General features: G+C 33.8%; 1 non-coding gene across 1 annotated transcript; it reads left to right on the forward strand.

Moving 5' to 3' along the window:
* Positions 1-21,455: 21,455 nt before the first annotated feature.
* On the forward strand, positions 21,456-21,527 carry TRNAD-GUC (transfer RNA aspartic acid (anticodon GUC)). The gene has a single exon. It is a non-coding gene; the product is annotated as a tRNA-Asp (tRNA).
* Positions 21,528-25,179: the final 3,652 nt, after the last annotated feature.

A 25,179-nucleotide genomic window follows, 5' to 3' on the forward strand; every position in this document is an offset into this window, starting at 1 on the left:
TATGCAATGATTTTCTTTCGTTAACGCTATAAATGAACCGACGTGTCCGACGTTATCGACGCCGTTTTTCAACATTTAGCGAATTCGCATTTTTCACAACGGATTTAAAGATAGATTAATGCTGGAACGGTCGTTACACGGCTCGTTTCTAATCAATTTAATATGACGGCGTCCGTGAATGCCGATGTTTTGCCGAAGGTTACCCGTGCACTCCATTTACTTTTATATCATTGTCACCAGGCCCCAGTCGAACTAATGGCACGTGAAATCGATGAATGTTCGCCTATATTCCGAAATCATTACAATGTGTAAACAGTGGCGGTTACCAAACGTCGCTGCCCCATGGAACGTTAACGCTAGATTGATGACGGCTTGAATAAATATCAGGTCACTAGCGCAACGAAAAATAGACGAACGCGCGGTTTTTTTTTTGAATAAAATGAGAAATGTAAATCACTCAAGAGAAAGTGAACTTTATATGGAAAAGTTGGAGCCTGTTACGTCAGTTTATTTTAAAAACCAAGTAGAAAAAAGCCGTTAATGTTAAAAAACTTCGAAAAATATTTTTTAAGAAATCTATTTTTTAGTACACCTATTGGCTGTGGTTTTAACATGACAGGATTTAATTTTCAATAAGAAATATAGAGGAATTATGTTAGAGGGGGGTTTCGAATCCCTCTGGGGCATGAATGTACTTTGTGTTTGTTATTGTATTTGTAAAGGCCCATTACCATGTCAGTCAAGTTGATCACTGACCAGTCGGTAGACTTAATGCCGAGGACAGTGGTTCAGAATCCACGTTCTCTCTTTGATAAAAAGGAGATTTTAAAATATATCCAAAAACGTATACCGGGTAAAATATGAGATATTCCTATTCCTATTATATTCGACATCCTGCATATTGCATAAAATCACACAGTAGTTGTTATCGACGAATCTATTTTAGGCAAATTTAGATTATTTGCCTTGATACATTTTAGTTCAATTTATTTATTTATGTTCTTTTTGCTGTTGGTTGCACAAAACCAATTTTTTTGGAGTGGAATATGATAAATAATCCAAATAATATTGTACTCTATATTCCGGCAAAACATCGGCAATCACGGACGCCGTCATACTAAGTTGATTAGAAACGAGCCGTGTAACGACCGTTCCAGTATTAATGTATCTTTAAATCCCTTGTGAAAAATGCGAAGTGTGCAGTCTACTCGCTTGACTGTCGATTGGACTTCGAAGTGAAATAATGGATCGATGTTTCATCAATTTTTACACATTTGTTTGTTTTTTTTTACATAGTTGTCTATACTATTGTTACATATAGACGCAAAAACTCGGGTTTGATTCGGACGAGACTTTTGACCAAAAACAACGACGAGTTGACGATTCGGAGCAGTTTTTGAAAATGTAATAAACCCGAGTTTTTGCGTCGATATATGACCATGGATTAAACATGGCTCCATCATTTCAGTCTGAAGTCCAATCGACAGTCGTCCGAGTGGACTACACACGATGAACCCGCTCCAAAACGTGGGAAATCACAACAGTCGGCTGGCAAGGTCATGGCGTCTGTATTTTGGAATGCGCATGAAATAATTATCATTGACTACCTTGAAAAAGGAAGGAACATCAACAGCGACTATTACATAGCATTATTGGAGCCTTTGAAGGACGAAATCGCCGAAAAACCGCCGCATTTGTAGAAAGAGAAAGTGCTGCTTCACCAAGACAATGCACCGTCTCACAAGTCAGTAAAATCGATGGCAAAAATCCATGAATTGGGTTTCGAATTGCTTCCTTATCCACCGTGTTCTCCAGATGTAGCCCCAAGCGACTATTTCCTGTTCTGAGATCTCAAAAGAATGCTTGCTGGGAAGAAACTTTCGTCGAATAAAGAAGTGATCGCCGAATCTGAGGCCTATTTTGAAGCAAAGGATAAATCGTACTACAAAAATGGCATCGAAAAGTTGAAGAGTCGCTATAATCAGTGTTTCACCATTGCAGGGAATTATGTTTAATTTAAAAAAAACTAATTTTACCAATAAAATGTGTTTTACCATGGAAGGCCGGGGACTTTTCAATTGAACTATTATAATGGCACATGAAATCGATGAATGTTCGTCTAGATTCCGAAATCATTACAATGTGTAAACAGTGGCGGTTACCAAACGTCGCTGCCCCATGGAACGTTAACGCTAGATTGATGACGGCTTGAATAAATATCGGGTCACTAGCGCAACGAAAAATAGACGAACGCGCGGTTTTTTTTTTGAGTAAAATGAGAAATGTAAATCACTCAAAAGAAAATGAACTTTATATGGAAAAGTTGGAGCCTGTTACGTCAGTTTGTTCTAAAAACCAAGTAGAAAAAAGCTCTTTAGTCGTTAATGTTAAAAAATTTCGAAAAATATTTTTTTTTTAATCTATTTTTCAGTACACCTATTGGCTGTGGTTTTAACATGACAGAAACTAATTTTCAATAAGAAATATAGAGGAATTATATTAGAGGGCGGGTTCGAATCCCTCTGGGGCAAGCATGAACTTTGTGTTTGTTATTGTATCTGTAAATGCCCATTACCATCTCAGTCACGCCAGTAACCAGGCTGTGTAAGAACGGATGTCTTCTGGGATGATTTCTAAAGTTGGTCGTTCACCAGTCGGTAGACTTAATGTCGAGGACAGTGGTTCAGAATCCACGTTCTCTCTTTAGTAAAAAGGAGATTTTAAAATATATCCAAAAACGTATACTGGGTAAAATATGAGATATTCCTATTCCTACTATATTCGACATCCTGCGTATTGCATACAATCACACAGTAGTTGTTATCGACGAATCTATTTTAGGCAAATTTAGGTTATTTGCCTTGATACATTTTAGTTCAATTTATCTATTTATGTTCTTTTTTCTGTTGGTTGCATAAAACCTATTTTTTTAGTGCGAAATATGATAAATAATCCAAATAAAATCGTACTCTATATTCCGGTAAAACATCGGCAATCACGGAAGCCGTCATACTAAGTTGATTAGAAACGAGCCGTGTAACGACCGTTCCAGTATTAATGTATCTTTAAATCCCTTGTGAAAAATGCGAAGTGTGCAGTCTACTCGCTTGACTGTCGATTGGACTTCAAAGTGAAATGATGGATCGATGTTTCATCAATTTTTACACATTTGTTTGTTTTTTTTACATAGTTGTCTATACTATTGTTACATATCGACGCAAAAACTCGGGTTTGATTCGGACGAGACTTTTGACCAAAAACAACGACGAGTTGACGATTCGGAGCAGTTTTTGAAAATGTAATAAACCCGAGTTTTTGCGTGGATATATGACCATGGATTAAACATGGCTCCATCATTTCAGTCTGAAGTCCAATCGACAGTCGTCCGAGTGGACTACACACGATGAACCCGCTCCAAAACGTGGGAAATCACAACAGTCGGCTGGCAAGGTCATGGCGTCTGTATTTTGGAATGCGCATGAAATAATTATCATTGACTACCTTGAAAAAGGAAGGAACATCAACAGCGACTATTACATAGCATTATTGGAGCCTTTGAAGGACGAAATCGCCGAAAAACCGCCGCATTTGTAGAAAGAGAAAGTGCTGCTTCACCAAGACAATGCACCGTCTCACAAGTCAGTAAAATCGATGGCAAAAATCCATGAATTGGGTTTCGAATTGCTTCCTTATCCACCGTGTTCTCCAGATGTAGCCCCAAGCGACTATTTCCTGTTCTGAGATCTCAAAGGAATGCTCGCTGGGAAGAAACTTTCGTCGAATAAAGAAGTGATCGCCGAATCTGAGGCCTATTTTGAAGCAAAGGATAAATCGTACTACAAAAATGGCATCGAAAAGTTGAAGAGTCGCTATAATCAGTGTTTCACCCTTGCAGTGAATTATGTTTAATTTAAAAAAAAAAAACTAATTTTACCAATAAAATATGTTTTACCATGGAAGGCCGGGGACTTTTCAATTGAACTATTATAATGGCACATGAAATCGATGAATGTTCGTCTAGATTCCGAAATTATTACAATGTGTAAACAGTGGCGGTTACCAAACGTCGCTGCCCCATGGAACGTTAACGCTAGTTTGATGACGGCTTGAATAAATATCGGGTCACTAGCACAACGAAAAATAAACGAACGCGCGGTTTTTTTTTGAGTAAAATGAGAAGTGTAAATCACTCAAGAGAAAATGCAGAGGTGATCACCGAATCTCGTGCCTATTTTGAAGCAAAGGACAAATCGTACTACAAAAATGGCATCGAAAAGTTGAAGAGTCGTTATAATCAGTGTATCACCCTTGTAGGGAATTATGCTTAATTAAAAAAAAATAATTTTACCAAAAAAATGTGTTTTACCATGGAAGGCCGGGGACTTTTCAATTAAAATGTTATAATTAATATCACTATCATTTAGTTTAAAGTTTTTTTTTTAGGATGGTCAGTAAATTTTAAGCTTTTTGTTGGTTGAGGCGTGCCCAATATTCAGGTAGGTCGTCGTATCGTTTTAGATATTTGCTGACCTTTCAGGGCAAATAATCTGTTTCCTTATCATTAGGATTTTGTTTGTAAATAACAAAGTTACTTAAAACAAATAAAGTTTACAATAAGCGAATCTATTCTTATACAAACATTATGAATAAATATAAATAATGCAGTCTGGCAACATCGCAATATGAGGAATCCACCACCACCTTACTGAAAGAATGTTGTATCCTCCAATAATACTTGACCATTAACAAATACAAATTAATTTAAATACCTTTCAAACGTTCCAATATCTAGTAGCAGTAGGGAGAACAGACGAAAACCTGCACGATGCGAAAGCGATAATAACACAAAGGCAACAATGCTACACAACCGGCCGCTTTCAGCTCTAGAGCTTAGATACCGGCAAAACCCACGTACTTGTTCCAGATGGACAGGATTGCACTAAAAGCTCTGTTCGGATATAATTTCATACAAATTCATTGTAAGTGATGCAAATTGCGGACTCAAACAATAGGGAATCGGCTTCAATCCAATCTCTGGTTAGTACTCTCGCATCGCTGGTTATTCTAGATGATTTTTACACATGTTTTTATTCAATTGTTTACATAGTTCTTGTGAGCATCCTTTAAAATTACCAAATTAGTTTTTATAAATATATTTATATTTTAACATCTAGTCTATTCAAAATAGTAGTGACGCACGTCATCAATATGTGGCTGTCGAAAGTTTTAAATTCGTTTTACAGTCAGGCAATATTTTTCCTCTCATTTTATACTAATTAAAAAGAGATAGAACACTGCTTGAGACGTTCGAACTTATGTAATTTGTATATTTAGAAGAGACATGGATATTTCAGAATTGTACATTGGGTCACTCATGGTAAGATGACTTGAAGGAAGAAGGTAAACATTAGAATAAATATCGATTAGGTTTTGTTAGTTATAATATTTATTAATAAATCATTGCAGATATATAATTCTTCATGCTGGAAACCGGAATGGTTTAATTCCTACTGCAGAATTAGTGTTTTCCTCTAAGTCCAAGGGTGACTGCCATGGAGAAATGTACCGTAACTTGTTTTTGCAGTAGTTTGAAAATCAGTTTTTAAAGAACTTGGAGGAACCATCAATTATTGTAATGGACAATTCACCACATCATAGTTTTAAATAAATAATAAAATAAGTTTTGAAGAAACTATGTTAAAGAATGAACTATTTTAAATTGTTACTCGATAAATATAAAGGAAATATTTAATTGCATTTTATGTAATTTATTTTTTAGAAATAATTTTGAGAAAAGATACATGGTAGATCAGATTGCTAAATGTTATGGATACAGAGTATTACATCTTCCTCCCTATCACTGCATTTTTAATCCAATTGAGTTGATATGGGGTTTTGCAAAGAATTATTACACTAGACATTCAGGTTGAGGAGGATATTCAAACCGGAACTCTCTGGGTTTATGAAAAGAGGCATTGTTGGAAATAATGTTATTGGTTTAAATGGGCTCAATCGAGGAGAAATTGACAAACGGTAGAATCTTGAGTAAGTTTCTAATAGATTGGAAATAAGCAGCTTAGTTGTTCACTTGATTAGTGTTTGTGAAAGTGACAGTGATAAAACTTTATGAATGTTGGTTTATGCTGACAATTACCAAGACAGGGTGTTGAAAGTGGAAACAATTAAAGTGTCAGTATATAATTAATATACTTTAGTTGTATTACAGACTGTGAAAGCTTTATGAGCATATGTGCTGTCCAGAACACTCTTTGTCTTTGGTATCAAAATCACCATTTTCAAAAAGTCTAAACCCGTAAGCTTCACACGGCATTCGATGACCTTCAGCTGCGTTTTTCTTCAAATTTATATAAACTTTCCGCAAATGAGATTTACTCGGTATAAACTCAGACATTTTCAACTCACTAGAACAATTTTTTGTTCACATTTTGTCAAAATTACACATAGTGAAAAGTATAATACACAATAACACTAGCAGTTGTAAATCCTTTACAAAAAACGATACAAAACGTGTATTAGCTTAAATTTAGATTTAGATTTTCTTCCAAAATCAAAATTATCTGTAAATAATTAATTAAGTGCTGCACAAGTAAATACTAAAAACGGTACGGACCTTGGAACAGAATGTTATGATGATGTTCTGCGAGAACTAACTAAATAACTAATTAACATAATACAAGAATTTCAGAATAAAGTCCTGACAAGTATTGTGGATGCACCCAAATACTATAAAAACAATTACTTATGCTAAGACCATCGTATTCAAAACTGTCATAGAGAAAATTAGAAAATTCACGATAAAATATAAAGAAAAAACCCAACTCCCATCTTAACACCGAAATGCTGCAACTCATGTGGTTAACATTGCACTAGGATCACAAAATATTGAGAATTTAGAAGAGTATTTCAATAAGTAAAATTCATGAGTATGTATTCCTCAATTATAAAATTATAATTATTTATTAATTATTAACTTATAGCTATAGTTTACACTAAATGTATACACTTTATATAAGTTCGTATGATTTGGTTCGCTTCAATCTCCTGGCATCCTGCGCGCTGTCCAGCAGTTGTATTGCTTCCACGTTAGTATGATTTAGTAATCTTCTTTCGTGTTTCAAGGCGAAATCTTGAATAACTTCGCAAATCCATTTGATTTCCAGGTCATCGTGCAGTTCTTCATTGGCTACATAGCGATAGGTATTGCTAATCAATCGAAGAACCTTGTTTTGACAGCGTTGTATGACTAGTTGATATGAACTTTTAGTGCAACCTCATATTTGCATCCCATAGGTCCAAATTGGCTTTATAATTGTATTATAGATCAACCTCTTTAATTTTAGAAGTTGCGAGTATCTTCCGACTAACCAGTATAGTTGTTTTATTTTGGTTCTAATGTGTTTTGCTTTTTGTCTAGCGTGATGCTTCTAATTTAATCTACCGTCAAGATGGATTCCAAGGTATTTAGCTGATTCTGCTTGAGGAGCATCCATTGAGTGATATAGTTAAGTTTTTATTATTTCGCCTCATTGTAAAATTATCGTGGACAGATTTGGAGCTATTAAGTTGAATTTTCCAATCTTTCGTCCATTTGTAGATTTTGTTGACTGCCACTTGCATTTTTTCTATTGACCTAGGCAGAGATATATCTTTTATCATAATAATTCTGTCGTCAGCAAAGGTTCCAAGAAGTGTTTCTTTTGTTGTTGGAATGTCAGCAGTATAGAGCAGATACAGGAGAGATCCTAAGATGCTACCTTGTGGAACTCCAGCCGAGATATTTTTAAATGTCGAAAACGCCATTTCGTGCGATACCCTAAATTTTCTTCCGAATAAATATGACTCCAGTAATTGACAATAGTTACGCGGTAACAATTTGCTCATCTTACAGATTAATCCCAAATGCCAAATCCGATCAAAAGCTTGTGAGACATCCCGGAATATTGCACGCCAGTATTCCTTTTCCTCAAATGCTCTTTCAATAGCCGCAGTTACTCTGTGCACTTGATCGATTGTTGAATAGTGATTTCGAAAACCAAACTGGAAATCTGGTATTGTTACCAAATGTTAACTTATATGTGTGACTTACAATTATATACTTACGATAAATATTTGTCAAAAAAAAATTATTTTAAAAGAGAATACAAAATAAATAGTCTTCACCATATATATTGTACTGTACTCTATATTTGGCTCAGTTATATTTAAGATTATAAGTACTATTCCATATTCGATGTACTATTAAACTTTATATATTGAAAAGTATAAATTGTTTTCTGTCAATTTTTTTATATAACGTTTTAAAATATTGTTAGTATAACATATTGTCATTAAACATAGAAAATTCTAAGAATTCTTCTTGGAAATAATATTACTAATGAAAATTTTACATATATCTAAATAAAATGTATTTTTTAATTATTATTGCATTTTTATTTTTACTTGTATTACTATTATTATTATTATTACTGTTATTATTGTTATTAAAATATTTTATACTTGCGCCCTCTGGTAGCTATTGAACACTAAACTTTTTCACAGGTAATGAATGGGAGATACCCTTCTAATATCTCTATATTTTGTGACTGTGTGATATTGTGTAGTTGTCTAGTGAAGTGTACTAACAGTAACAATAGGTAAACAGACTGAAGACTGCTATCAACTATTGTTGTATATTATTTTATTGGAGACTAGTAAGGGTCAACGGGCTTTCTAATACCTCATTGTAAGTCCCTGCAACAACTAGTAATAATCTATAAATTTAAAGAAAATTAAAATACAAATGTCTTACTGTTTTACATACACAACCATGGAAAATCGTCTGATTGAATCCATACAAGTTAACATAAATCTAACTAGAAATACAATATCTTCAAAATCGTTAATCTCTGACCGGGTATAATTGCTGGCTGATATTAAAGCAGTTGTGTTCTCGGACCGCACTGAATCTCATTCGGCCGTTTTCTTCTGAAACATATTCGTTGTTTAGTCTGAACCGAATTTCGAATAGAGATAACCGAAGTATGGTTTGAAACGTGATATTGCAATCCGACTGTCATTACCAGAACGAGCTCGTATATAGCGATGGCAGTATTTCTTGAGTTGCTTATGTCTCTATTATTATCTTTGGCGGCTATTCGCGCAGAAACTTTGACAAATTATTGGATTTAAATCTAATAGAGCGAAAAGTACTCGCTCTTGTGTGATATAGTTTTAAAAAACTTATTATTTTAAGGTTCTTGCAGGAAAATTTGCATATTATGATTTTTAAAGCAATTTCTATCGTTAGATTTTAATTTCTCATATCTTCTTGGTAGTAAGAGCCTTACTAAAGCTAATTTACTAATTTCATGTAGTTTTAATAAGAAGATATAATAGTTACCAATTTCCATTATCTGTATGGAATATTTTCCTAAGGTTTTCTGACTCCAAATTACCTGCTGATTACTGCAATCCGCCTCTAGAGGTCGTTCACCACTGCCTGCAAGTTCAAGGTCCAATTTCCAATAGATTATGTTAATTCACAGCTACTTCAGTCCACCCTTGATGAAAATATGATGCTTGTGTCGGGAATCCCAAACTAGGGATATTCTTCATAGCACGAATGTTCCTTACTTGTCATAGTTTATGGCTAGAGGTCTTTGAACAGTTTTAATCCATCTTTTTGTAATACTACAGCTTCAGCTACGATACTTTTGGCCGAATTCCCCTTCACTACATCGAGGAATGCTTCGGCTAACTACAGACCGTTTGCCAATTCAACGTTAGCCTAACTTCCTTAACATTGGTTAAATTTGAATGTATTTGTGTGAACAATTAGTTAATTATTTTCGTCAAAATTTAAATAAATTAATGCTACTTTATAGATGTAAATTATAGAAAAAAATTAATTGAAGAAAGTAGCTGCTTTATACCGACTATTCACAATAAAACACCAAATTTTAAAAAAATCCTTTAAAAAATTTTTATAGGTCTAGTACATGTGATATTTTAGGAACATTCTACTGCTTGTCATAAAGAGACTTTTGAATTTTATTTGATTGCTTACAGCCACCTTTTGATAAAAAGAGATCAATAATATATATTTATTTATTAGTAGGGAATTGTTAACCTTTAGAAAATGTACTCCCAAAAATAGTAAAAAATTTCCTTTTTGGGCATCTGCCAGAAAATAGGGCGACGAACGGTAGTACTGTAAATTATCACACTGATTACGCCTGCACTGTTGAGGACCAAATCCAGAGACGCGCAAAAATCTAAGAATAACTGAATATTAATCACAACTCATAGATATCTGCATAGACCGCAACAACATAGACCATTTAAACATTTATACCCGTTAGTACAACAGGGAGTAATATTCATTTCTCTAACATGTTATGGCAGAAATGAACCAGAACCATAATAGCTGAAGGACTGCCTACTGCTGTAAATCTGAACGGGGTCTAGTTAGAACCAGCGCAGGAATTCAAATATTCGGAATAGGCATTACAGGAGAAGAAAGCATCTACTGTTAAACTAATATGCAGAATCGGCCAAGCTGTAGGCGCCTCTGCTACCATACCATGGTATCTGTGAAAAGACGCTTATATTGTAAATCTTTGTCTATGGCTTCAAAACACAAAATCCAATCACAATCGTAGAGTTGAGAAACAAGCCCAGAGATATAGATTACAATGGTTTCCATGTTCGTTGAATGAAAGATGAAAGAATTTCTCATATACGAATTCTGTGGCGAAATCGATCTTTTCTATGAAGGTGCAGCGAGCAGCTCTGAAAAATACTTAGAGATTGTTATAATTAATATTATCCGAGGTTATAAAAGTTGTGATCTGAGTCATGAGGCACTAATACTCCACGGTTATGAATTGATGATGCTGATTATTACTAAGATTTCTCTAATAAAAGCAAATACATCCTACACATTCATTAAAAGGTAAATAGTTTCCATTAAAAATCATTTCTAGTATACAAAATAAACTAAAAAAAAGATCATCATCAAAATTGCTATACGTTATATATATAAAAGACTGATTATAAAACATTTAAAGCTCTGATTCTGTTTAAAACTTTGGAATATTTTTATGTATATTATCTGAATAAAATTAAACTATATCGATTTATACCGCGCTCTTTTCAACTTACTATAAGCAATATCGTTAAAAATTCAGTTAAAACTTGAATATTTATTAGGAAACCATGGCCCAGACGGGGCATATTTTTTGTTTCGTGTAGATAACTGCTGTGCTGCTTCGCTTAAAAATTCAAGAAGTGCATTAAAACTTCGAAAGTCCGACATCGAAAAGGGAGTATTTCTATCGATTAGAATATTAATGCTTGATAAAGAAGTTGATAGTTTTATGTCAAGGTTAGGAATTAGGAAGCATTAGGAAAAATCTTGCGTAATAAAAATATTATTACACTTAGTACTTCTCAGACAGTCATAAAGTAAATTTGAACAAAACAAAGTTCTAAAATTAAATACCAATGCTTATCTGGTTCTGTGCCCTACTCTTCTAGTTTTTCGTCTTTCTTTTATCGTTGCGTATTTTTATCGTAGATTATTTTGCAGCTGATCAAATTTGTTCAATTATATTTCAGGTTTACTACTCAAGATCGTCTATACTTTTGAGTCTTAGGTTTAAATTAATTTGTTCTTGAATTATATATCTCAACATGTCCCAGTTAGTAAATTTGTTAGTAAGATAAGATTTGTTAGACAATACTGGAGTGTCATCAGATAATAGTTCGCACAAGCTATCGATTTATATTTGGTTTGATGACATGTTTTTCGAAATATAAAAATCTAGTAAGTGGGTTCACGCTCTGTGGCGAAATCGACCTTTTCTATGTAGGTGCAGTGAGCAGCTCCGAAAATGACTTATAGATTATTAGAATTAGTATTATCCGAGGTTATACCAGTTGTGATCTGAGTCCTGAGGTGCTAATACCAGCGTATTAGTTAAGAAGTAGACAATCTCCGCGTTATGTTATTATTAAGATTTCTCTAATAAAAGCAAATATATCCTACAAATTCTATAAAAAATAAATAACCTCTATTAAAAAGAATATCTAGTATGCAAAATTAACTTAAAAAAAGAGCATCCCCAAATTTGTTTGTTATACGTTTTATATATAAATGACTGATCATAAAACATTTAAAGATCTGATGCTATTTCAAACTTTGTAACGCTTTATGTATATTATATGAATAAAATTAAACTATATCGATTGATACCGCGCCATTTCCAACTTACTATAAGCAATATCGTTAAAAATTCAGTCAAAACTTGAATATTTATTAGGAAAACATGGCCCAGACGGGGCATATTTTTTGTTTCGTGTAGATTACTGCTGTGCTGCTTCGCTTAAAAATTCAAGAAGTGCATTAAAACTTCGAAAGTCCGACATCGAAAAGGGAGTATTTCTATCGATTAGAATATTAATGCTTGATAAAGAAGTTGATAGTTTTATGTCAAGGTTAGGAATTAGGAAGAATTAGGAAAAATCTTGCGGAATAAAAATATTATTACACTTAGTGGTTCTCAGACAGTCATAAAGTAAATTTGAACAAAACAAAGTTCTAAGATTAATTACCAATGCTTATCTGGTTCTGTGCCCTACTCTTCTAGTTTTTCGTCTTTCTTTTTTTGATACTCTAATTTCAAGGGGATAATTTACCTAGTATTCTGATTTCTCTCTTGATGTCAGGGTAGCTTCTTTTACAGCAGACCGAATATGTTCAATTATATTTCGAGTTTGTGCCTCAAGATCGTCTATACTTTTGAGTCTTACGTTTAAATTAATTTGTTCCTGCATTATATGTCTAAACATGTCCCAGTTAGTAAATTTGTTAGTAAAAATAAGCTTCTTTGCTTTTTTCAGAATTGTCGCACCTAGTGTTAACAATACTGGAGTGTTATCAGATGACAGTTCGCACAAGCTATCGATTTGTATTTGATTTGATGACATGTCCTTCGAAATACAAAAATCCAATAGGTCTGATACTTTATTACTATAGGTGGGCTAGTAAGTGGGTTCACGCCCTGTGGCGAAATCGATCTTTTCTATGAAGGTGCAGTGAGGAGCTCCGAAAATGACTTATAGATTATTAGAATTAGTATTATTCGAGGTTATACCAGTTGTGGTCTGAGTCCTGAAGCACTAATACCAGCGTATTAGTTAAGAAGTAAACAATCTCCACGGTTATGTTATTATTAAAATTTTCTAAAGTTTTTTAAAAAAAAGTTTTTAAAAAGCATTTCTAGTATACAAAATAAACAAAAAAAAAGATCAACATCAAAATTGCTATACGTTTTATATATAGAAGACTGATCATAAAACATTTAAAGATCTGATGCTATTTCAAACTTTGTAACGCTTTATGTATATTATATGAATAAAATTAAAATATATAGATTGATACCGCGCCATTTCCAACTTACTATAAGCAATATCGTTAAAAATTCAGTTAAAACTTGAATATTTATTACGAAATCATGGCCCAGACGGGGCATATTTTTTGTTTCGTGTAGATTACTGCTGTGCTGCTTCGCTTAAAAATTCAAGAAGTGCATTAAAACTTCGAAAGTCCGACATCGAAAAGGGAGTATTTCTATCGATTAGAATATTAATGCTTGATAAAGAAGTTGATAGTTTTATGTCAAGGTTAGGAATTAGGAAGAATTAGGAAAAATCTTGCGGAATAAAAATATTATTACACTTAATGGTTCTCAGACAGTCATAAAGTAAATTTCAACAAAACAAAGTTCTAAGATTAATTACCAATGCTTATCTGGTTCTGTGCCCTACTCTTCTAGTTTTTCGTCTTTCTTTTATTGATATTCTAAAAGGGGATAATTTACCTAATATTCTGATTTCTCTCTTGATGTCAGGGTAGCTTCTTTTACAGCAGACCGAATATGTTCAATTATATTTCGGGTTTGTACCTCAAGATCATCTATACTTTTGAGTCTTACGTTTAAATTAATGTGTCCCTGCATTATATGTCTAAACATGTCCCAGTTAGTAAATTTGTTAGTAAGATTAAGCTTCTTTGCTTTTCTCAGAATTGTCGCGCCTAGTGTTAACAATACTGGAGTGTTATCAGATGACAGTTCGCACAAGCTATCGATTTGTATTTGATTTGATGACATGTCCTTCGAAATACAATAATCCAATAGGTCTGATACTTCATTACTATAGGTGGGCTAGTAAGTGGGTTCACGCCCTGTGGCGAAATCGATCTTTTCTATGAAAGTGCAGTGAGGAGCTCCGAAAATGACTTATAGATTATTAGAATTAGTATTATTCGAAGTTATACCAGTTGTGGTCTGAGTCCTGAAGCACTAATACCAGCGTATTAGTTAAGAAGTAGACAATCTCCACGGTTATGTTATTATTAAGATTTTCTAAAGATTTTTTAAAAAAGTTTTTAAAAAGCATTTCTAGTATACAGAATAAACAAAAAAAAAAGATCATCATCAAAATTGCTATATGTTTTATATATAGAAGCCTGATCATAAAACATATAAAGATCTGATGCTATTTCAAACTTTGTAACGCTTTATGTATATTATATGAATAAAATTAAACTATATAGATTGATACCGCGCCATTTCCAACTTACTATAAGCAATATCGTTAAAAATTCAGTCAAAACTTGAATATTTATTAGGAAAACATGGCCCAGACGGGGCATATTTTTTGTTTCGTGTAGATTACTGCTGTGCTGCTTCGCTTAAAAATTCAAGAAGTGCATTAAAACTTCGAAAGTCCGACATCGAAAAGGGAGTATTTCTATCGATTAGAATATTAATGCTTGATAAAGAAGTTGATAGTTTTATGTCAAGGTTAGGAATTAGGAAGAATTAGGAAAAATCTTGCGGAATAAAAATATTATTACACTTAATGGTTCTCAGACAGTCATAAAGTAAAATTGAACAAAACAAAGTTCTAAGATTAATTACCAATGCTTATCTGGTTCTGTGCCATACTCTTCTAGTTTTTCGTCTTTCTTTTATCGTTGCGTATTTATATCGTAGATTATTTTGCAGCTGATCAAATTTGTTCAATTATATTTCAGGTTTACTACTCAAGATCTTCTATACTTTTGAGTCTGAGGTTTAAATTAATTTATTCTTGAATTATATGTCTCAACATGTCCCAGTTAGTAAATAAGATAGATAGTTGACCATTATAAATTTCGATATTATTCTAGTGGTGGGGGTCGAGCCGAAAATAAAGGAAAAACTCGGTATGATTCATTTTATGGATCTCAACGTTCTCCCCCGCCAGCGCCGTATTTCATTCGGTTTTTGCTGCGCCAAGAGCGGCTACGTTACGAGCGAAGAGTTACTGGACAGGGCCACGGAAGGAATCCGAATGTTGCGAACAATGTCTCGGATGAAATTGTTACCGCCGGCAGCGTCTGCAGGCGAATTTACGAACAGGATCATCGTTTCGAACTTTTTTACTATCGTTTAGGTAATTAACTTTATTACGTTATCCGTTTCGGTAGGCGTTTCTCTGGTCTAATGTTCGTTCTATTGGATGTGAAGAAATTAGTAAAATGGTAAAAAATATATGAAAAGATTGCGGTTGCATTATTCTGACATATTAAAGAAAATTTAGTTATTTAATTATTAAATTCTTACTAGTCGTTTCTGACTAACCTACAATTTGTCTTTATGATAACTTAAATCTAGGTATATAACTAGGAACACCCATCGGCCCTATCTCAGTCTCTGGTGAAATAATGTTTATACATGTCACTGCTGAATTTTTATTATGTGCACCTCACTACACAACACTACACAAGATCAGATGGTTTGATTCTTTTCAGTCCGTGTCCTGCTCTGGTAGTATCCAAAAGTTGGAATACTTCAATATTCTCATGAGAATTAATTATTTCCTCATGCCCCCTTGCAATTCTCTTGATTTCTTGGCTGACGGTGGGTATCTGAAGGTCTCGATGTAGGTGGTCAGTTCTATAGTATTTGGGCGCGCCCACAATACTTCTCAGGACTTTTTCAGGACCAAAATTTGTATTTTGCAGGACATCGCCATGATTGTACTCCATATGTCTATACAGCTTTCAGTATTGGTTTATATAATAGTAATTTATTATGAACTGATAATTGTTATTTTCTTCTAATTAGCCAATACATTTTCCTATATTTCAATTCCAGTTGTTTTCTTTTCTTCTTTATATGTTCCTTCCAATCTCTTCATACACTGCTGGATGATATATGATTTAAATTGTGTAAAAATAAACCACGAAGAGGCCTAATGAAATTTCTAGACACTGCTTTTAATAGAATACAATTTTTAAAAGCTTATAATAAAATCAAAGCAGACCTGGATATTTCGGAATGACAAGATGATAATAAAAATAGTGTAAGACAATAAAAGTTGATGTAAAATGGTAAAAGTTGGAATAACAATTAGGTGTTATTACTTACAACATTTATTAATAATTCTTTGCAGATATATTGTTCTTCATACAGGAATATTTAATAACACCTTCAGCTTAAATGTACTCAATCAGACACATCGAAGAAGAAATTGGAAATGATTCGGAATTGTGATCCAATGTTAGGAAGATTGGAGATTAACAGCTTCGTTGATTCACTGGAATGTTGTTGTGTCATGAAGTTGCTGTGTTGTTGAAGTTGTGTCACTTGAATCGTATAGTTCAATGCTGACAATTTCTGACAGGACGATGAGAGTGGACACAACTAAAGGGAGTATTCTAATTAATATAGAATAACTGTAGGAAACCATATTGTAGAATATGAAAGGTTTATGCATAGCTAACAGGTCAAAAGTCCCCGACCTGACACTGGCGCTAATAGAATCTACATGAATAAATCCATATGTTTTTTAGTTAGCCCTAACCCTCAAAAGATGCGTGTATAAATTTGACAGCTGTCAGATCATTAGTTTGTGAATTATAGCATTTTGAGTGAAGCAGCTTTTGTTATTGTGAAAAAAATGGATACGCAATGGACGTTCAAAAGAGGTTGTTACCGACGAAAACATTTTAAAAAATCAACAAAATGGTTTTGAATGACCGTAAATTGAAACTGAATGAAATGAAGCAGACCCTCTAAAGATATCAACTGAACGTGTACATCTTATCATCTCATATCATATCTTATAGCGCGAGCTCACTTTTGACCAAAAAAAGGACGACTTGATGATTCGGAGCAGTGTTTGAAGATGATCAAGCCTAATAAACCCGAGTTTTTGCATCAGTGTATGACAATGAATAAAACATGGTTCCATCATTTCAGTCCGAAGTCTAATCGACAGTCATTCAAGTGGACTGCATACGACGAACCCGCTACAAAGCGTGGGAAAACGCAACAGTCGACTGGTAAGGTTATGGCGTCTGTATTTTGGGATGCGCATGGACCGTTTGAAAGACAAAATCACCGAAAAATGGCCGCATTTGAAGAAAAAGAAAGTGCTGCTTCACCAAGACAATGCACGGTGTCAGAAGTCAGTGAAAACGATGACAAAAATCCATGAATTGGGCTTCGAATTGCTTCCTCATCCACAGTATTCTCCAGATCTGCCCCCCAGCGGCTATTTCTTGTTCTCAGATCTCGAAAGAATCAGAAAGAATGCTCGCTGGGATGAAATTTTCGTCGAGTAAAGAGGTGATCGACGAAACTGAGGCCTATTTTGAACCAAAGGGTAAATCGTACTACAAAAATGGTATTGAAAAGTTGGAGGGTCGCTATAATCAGTGTATCACCCTTGAAGGGAATTATGTTGAATAAAAATAAGCTAATTTTGCCAAAAAAATGTGTTTTACTATGGTAGGCCGGGGAGTTTTCAATTGACCTGTTATGTTTGTAATTGTTCAGTATATACATGAGCTTTTGGTTAAAATGTGTGAGGAGAGAAAGAATATTAACTGTTTTACAGATATGGCAAATGTATTAGAAAGAATGCGGAGACTAAATTTAGTTTTATCAAGAAAGATGTAGGTAGTAACAGAACAAACTGAGGAGAAACACAGTTATATCAAAATGACTTTACAAGAAAACATTGTAAAACTAAATAACTGTAAATCAGAATTGAACATATAAGATAAATATACTCTGTATTGTAAGTAAAATCCATTACTTGGATATATAGTTGGTAATTAGGTGGATTCGGCTAAGGCATAACACTACATGAGAAAACGATATCACTACATAAATAGGACTTCAATGGAAATATAATAAAACACAACTCTAATCTACAAACGCTATAACTTTATAATTAAAAGTCATTGGATAATATATGCATTAAATGTATAATAAGATGTGTTTGATAAGAGTATTTTTGTTTCATTATTTTATTTAAATTAGAATTTTGCTGTACGTCATGAATTTAGACGACATGAGTTCACTGTTTTAATAAACGGACTACATCTATTTAATTTCTCTGACATCCTAAACACCTTTAACTTTTCTGATGAGTAAAAGTGATAAATCGTCGATATTTATACCGAAATAAACTAACGACGAGATGTTAACTGTAATGAGGCGTGTAATTAAGATTCTCGTCTCAATTTAACGAGAATTCATCAAAGAGGAAGACGAATAAAGCCGACGTCGAAAAACCCGTCACCAGGAAGTGGGGAGTTCCTAATCAGATCGTGCTGACGCTTTTTCTTCATCCACGGTCTTTCCATTAACGCTCGCATCCACAGCGGATACAACGGCCATATAATGCGACGCCATTTGTCTACGTTAAGACAACACCGCCTTCGAAATCTGCGAGTCTCTGTCCACCGCTGAAAGCCACTGGTTCCCTCGCCCCCTTCTCTGTTCCCTGCCACCGCGCACACACTGACAAACATATACGCGCTGGCCCTCTCTCTCTCTCTCTCTCGCTCCGACATAACTCCTGATTTCCAGCTGATGCGATGGCAACATTCATTTTGATATGGTGCCGGAAAGTTTCCGGGATTGTGTCTGTTGAAATTTCGGACGGGGACTGACGTGACTTTCCTTCGAAGTTAAATGGGCAAGCTCAGAACCAGGAAAAGTTGCTTTTGTGGTCGCCGTTCCTTTTTTTTTGGTTTATAATTGTTCGAGACGACGCCTTTCATGACTTTTACGCGTGTTTGCCTTGTTACTTCCGAATAATAAATGATTAGAATGTACAGTGAGTTTATATGGCGCTGCAATATAATGTGGACGGATTAAAGAAAAAGAAAACAGTTTTAAAGTGTTAGTTATTGCTAATAAGTGCTTTTTTCGAAGGTATAGAAAATACAAAGCATTTTCTTGGTGCAAAAAAATGTAATTTATATCTAAAATCAAACACATTACACCGTTTAAAATAAATATCGAAAATTTCATTGCCATAATATCGAATGAAACTGTGATAGAATTTTAATGGTTTTAGAGTAAATTATGTGGCTCGGTGAATAGAGGTAAAACGAAATGAAACAGTGGTGTTTACATTATGTGACCGTTATTTATTGGCTGTAAAAAAAATGTCAAAAATACAATTAGATAAAACGGATGGCAGCGGTGTTACCTGGAGACGAGGCTTGGGCAGTCGATGGTGGCACGTCTAAACCAAACGATAGTCGAGTACAGAATGAATTGAAATACCCTTCAATAACATCCCAGATAAACGTCTCGGGGTTGCCGCCAGCTGTTCGTTATCGGGTTCAAGCGGCGTTGCTGGCATCCCCGTGTTCAACATCTGGGATTAGATTTCTGGGTATTTTGTAGACCGTTATTCCACGATGTAAAATTCGACATACCGCAAGGTCGCTATATGGTAAAAATGATATCATTAAGTAGTATTGAAAATAATTAAGAATGAAATGGTGAAGGTGAATATTAAATAAAATGGTGAATGCGAACAAATACAACTGGAAAATGCTTCCATTGTGTTAAATTCAGATTCATCAATCAAAGTGACATTGACAATACAGTGACAGGTAATTAAATACCTTATTATTTGGCTACGATCTGCATTATCATTTTATTGCATTACTTCTGCTAAAATGACAGTATAAAATTTATTGCATATTAAATGGTGAATGCGCCCTGAGAATATTTAAACTGTATCAACTCCAAATATCGTACCCATATAATTAAATGTATGCATTATTAAAATTGAAACTTGAAACATAATTTTCGTTTTTGTGTCAGTATATTAAGTCCTGAGTGTAGAGTTGGCGGATACGTGTCCATTTTGAATTTGTGCTGTGGAAAAATAAAGCACTACTGCAGTTTGATGATAGAAAATGTTGAGTTATTAATGGAAAAAATTTGTTTTTAACTCATTATAAGTGTATTAAAGCCCTGTGAAAGTTATTCTTTTGTTGTTGGGCCTTAACTTAACTTTTGTTTAAAAAGCGGGCACGAAATATCCGTGGCATTCTGTTTACAAATCACCAAACTGTTTAAACTTGTTTCGTAGTATATAATTCGGTTATTTAATTGGTTGATGATGTTTACATAAAAAATAACAAGAAATATGATTTTAATAAAATTGTTTTTGTTTTTCAGAGCTTTCGTTATTTAAATTCAAGTTTGCAAAAATACTTCTTTATTTCATGCAATTTATACAAATATTTAGAGCAATATCTTGGCTGGAGTTTTTTACAAAAGCATTATATTATGATAGAAGCTTGTTTCTATATAAGTTTTTTTTTATTTAAAATAACGAAAAAAAAACGTTTTAGGTCAACTTCCTTGCTACTGGTAACTTTTGCCAATTTAACCATCGAGTGAGAGAAGATATTAAAATAATACAGTAATTTATTTTATTATTACATCATACAGTAAGAATTTTTTTAGTTAATTTTTTCAAAATTGATTGTCGTTTGTGTAAATTTTCGCCTATACATGAACATAGTCAGAATACAAACACAAAACGTCCAAGAACACCAAACTGCAATGATTCATATTTAATATACAAGAGTGTGTTGAAGTGGGAACATTTATTGTACCAGAGAAACGCAAGTAGAGAATGAGAAGACAGACGTAACGTACGCAAGAAAGAGAAGGACAGAACATTGATCACGTAATCGAATTACTGTTTCATTCTAATCAGATAATTAACACAATACCTCATTTAAACTCCATTAGAGCTGAAAAATGGATATATCTAACAGCAAGGACATTTGAATTCAAACAATTAAGCGGAGCCATCTTATTTATGAAGAAAAGGAAACAAGTTGACTTGATTTTGATATAAAATAACCAGTCAATCAATAAAACATTATATTAGATAAAATAATAGATGAATTTGTCTCGTTCAAACAAACTGAAAATGTTTAAAGTTTCCTAAAATAAGTTATATTTACTACGTAATCAGCGCAATGCAATATTTTAAAAAAGCTAAAAACTAAAAATAATAAAATTAAAAGTTCTCTTGTGTTTATCAATAGTATTACTAATACACTCTGTAAGTCTTCGGTAGTATAGTGGTAAGTATCCCCGCCTGTCACGCGGGAGACCCGGGTTCGATTCCCGGCCGGAGAGAACTTTTTTCTTTTTTACTATTAAATAGTTTGACCTGGCTAACTTAAGATAACACAAAAATATTATGAAAGTACAAGAATCAACTACACCAAACCGATTCCCAATTCTCTTCATTGAAACAACTTGTGATATACGACATTTTTGACTTACAGTACTCATCAATTTTCTTATCAGCAACCGCGTTGCATTGTATAGTTTTGATTGGTTTACAGTTCGAACCACGATGATTACCGAGCCCGCCATCAGTTGTAGATTGTGGGATTGTAAACCAGAAAAACCAAAGGAGCAACCAAGGAGTTTAAAAGTTCAAATGGATAAATAGTGCCTTCGTCTTCGTTTGTTGTACAGTCAATATATTTGAATAGGCTGGACCTTGCTTGGAACAACTGCTGGGAAAACTGTTAAAAATGGGCCGACGAGGTAGGAGCAAAGTACAACAAGGAAAGACTGAGGCTTGTGGCTTCTGGAGCAAGAAAAACAGCAGGCCACCAACGGTCAAACTTGGTGAAGACATCATCCAGATCAAAGATACAATAAAGTATCTGGACGTGACAATCGACAGGAAACAGCAGTATATATAACACATACAGCTGTTAAGGAGAAAAACTGAAAAGGTGATAAGCCGGCTCTGGGGAATACTGCACAGAAGAAGCAACCCCAGGGCACCAGAGGTCATGCGTCAATTATATCACAGGGTTATAAAACCCGCAGTATTATATGGCACAGAAATATGGGGATACAGGGCCTCGATCGGGTTAAGACAGCGCTAGCAGCAGCACAAAAAACTCCACTGTTAACAATCACAGGCGCCTATCGAACCACATCGAATGATGCTCTGCAGGTAATAGCAGGAACACCACACCTATACCTGGAAGTTAACACTAACATATTACTCTATGATGAGACCAATCGATTTGACAGTTGTCATTTTGATACAAAATTTTGTACATAGAATAAAGAAACTTAGAAGCGCATCTCCTATGTTAAAATTGGTTCTAAGTTACGTTCAGAATCCCCGTGTGAGGGCGCTTACGCATGCACCGTATGACAGTTAGTTACGGCGGGAAATTTAAAAATGTTTAGCGGGAATTTTAAAATTTTGAGCGGGAAATTTAAAAATGTATAGTAAAAAATTTTAGCGGGATATTTAAAAAAATTCTTTAAATTTTACTGGGAAAATAAAAAATAAATATATTTTATTGATATATTACAATTAGATTAATTTTCGTTGACCATAAAGACATTTATATAATCACAGAGATATCTCCACTACCCAAGACACGTAATCTACTGATATTATCTTCTCTCTAATATTTAAAACAAACATTAAAATAAGATAATATAACTATTAATGGTTCTATTGTATTCTTTTTTTGGAATCAACTAAATTAACAACCTACCTAAATTGAGGTACATTTTATCAAATATGACAACTGCAGTTCGGTCTATACAGTCAAGTTTTTGAACTAACGACCAAAATTAGAGGTTACTACTCCATCAGCAAAAAGGAACCTTATTCCGTATCTGCATTAATGTTCTTCTAGAAGGCAAGCAGAATATCTTCGATAACAGTTTATATCCTCCTGCAGTGCATTTCAATAAGAAAAAAGCTATTAGTTTTTCATATAACCTGAAACGAAACTGATGGGACATGCTGAGTTATCTGTAAATGAATATATAAATTTCAAGTTAGAACCTCCATTTTTTAATAATAAATATTAGTTTCTTATTATCTCTTATATATCTATCAGCCTCAAAAAACATATGTGAGTTAATATTGCCATTGGGGGCATATGTTCCTTGTCTTGCAAAGGTAAAGAATCTTAATCTTAATAAATATTGCTTAATTATTTCAATGCAATAAATCATTATTATTTAACAAAATGCATAAAAGAAGAAGAAGAAGAGAAAGATAATTTAGTAGTTTTACATGTATCCACTAGTAAAGATAATGAATATATTTCTAAAATTATCTCAGTACCATGTGTTTTTTTTGTGTGTTGTCAAAATTATGTAATATTAAAGTTACTAACAGATGACATTAATTATTATGTATTTATTTATTAAACAAAATACGCAACCTAATAAAACGTTATCATACAAATGGCTAAAATGTTGGCGGCATGCCGAGAAAGTGTATTTAAACAGACGTGGGACCGAAGAACGGTAACCTAACCCTTAAATTTTCAATTATCACATCACCAGATAAGACACTAAGGCTGATAGGGCTCGACGGACTCGACCTCCACCATTTTGCACTAATAAAACGAAATGCAATATAGGAGCGAAGGTGTTGAAGAAGGAAACAACAAAAACGGAAATTATATCGTACAAATTGGACCGGGTTAGCGGGCTAATGGTTGAATTCTCTTCGGCTAATAACCAAGGCGCCGTTTTGCGAGCTACTGCGGCCCTACGGACCCTTTTGTTCAAAAACCGGTGCCTAATTAGCAAAACTGTTTCGATATTTATCCCTTTGATTGTCGGCCTTGCTGGTGTTATTGTTTATGCTGGCGGATGGGAGTTGGTATAATAGAGGTCGAACGGTTCAGGAGAATGTGTCATTTTTCGGGCAAATCCCTTTTTAATATGCTATAAACCATTTTATTAACATCAGCGTTTTGTTTAATAAAATATTAAGAAACAAATATATAGGCAACCCTCAAACCATTGTGTCAAATAATTTAGAATTACATATAAAAGACATTAACCAATAACACCATTATTTAAAGAATGAAAATTTAATTACAATGCATTTTAAGGATAAAATTCAACAAAGTACAAATCTAATATGGACTTCATGATGTTAACCCACAATCTTTAAAACACTCTTCCATTCCTGTTATTCAAAAATGTCACAAATGGCATATTTTTACATTAACAACATTTTTAACCGAAAATACAAAGATATATGTGAAAATGTTGAACTATTCTCCAACAAAACATCCCTTAAAACAATTCCGTCAGTTAAAAATGTATCTCCACTTCAATATTCATACCGCCACAAATGCTAAACCATATTTTCCGAGAATTTACAATGCCACCACGCCTCTCGACGCTGCAGGATGTATCATACGTTCATGAAATATGCAGAATTACATTATCTGTGACTTTATTTCACCCCAAAAAATAAAGGCAGATAGTTCAGGTGTGAAATAAACGGTCGTAAATTCCGGAATGCCACTGCCAAAAGCCCATTAAAGCATTTGTTAGCGTTAGTATGCAATATATTTACATTATAACCGGAATAAACTAGTCTCTTACAAGTTCAACTTCAATATATCTTTCGTCGTAATTTCACCGCAACCCATTAAAAGAGAAAATAGTTTTCAAATTGGAAATTATGAACGCGTTCTTTATATGGTAACGCTTTTTAATCGTTTTAAAACCCGTAGTTCAAAAAGGTATTAAATTAACAGTATATAATTACGGAATAGTCAAATTAGTTTTTGCTAATAATTCCCATCAGTCTGTGGTATTTCTATAATAAAATCTATAATAATAAAATAAATAGACTTTACAAAAAATAGATTAACATTAAAACTCATCAATATTTCTTAAATTATTGCCTGAATGTTTGGTTGCCTAAACCAAAACTATAATATTAGGGAATACCTCATTTGCAACATTCCAATCGTCCTGCTTGGTTTTC

This window comes from Rhynchophorus ferrugineus, unplaced genomic scaffold (genome assembly GCF_030347505.1).
Source record: "Rhynchophorus ferrugineus isolate W39M unplaced genomic scaffold, kcgeb_rfMv2 rfM4, whole genome shotgun sequence".
NCBI classification, from domain to species: Eukaryota; Metazoa; Arthropoda; class Insecta; order Coleoptera; family Curculionidae; genus Rhynchophorus; species Rhynchophorus ferrugineus.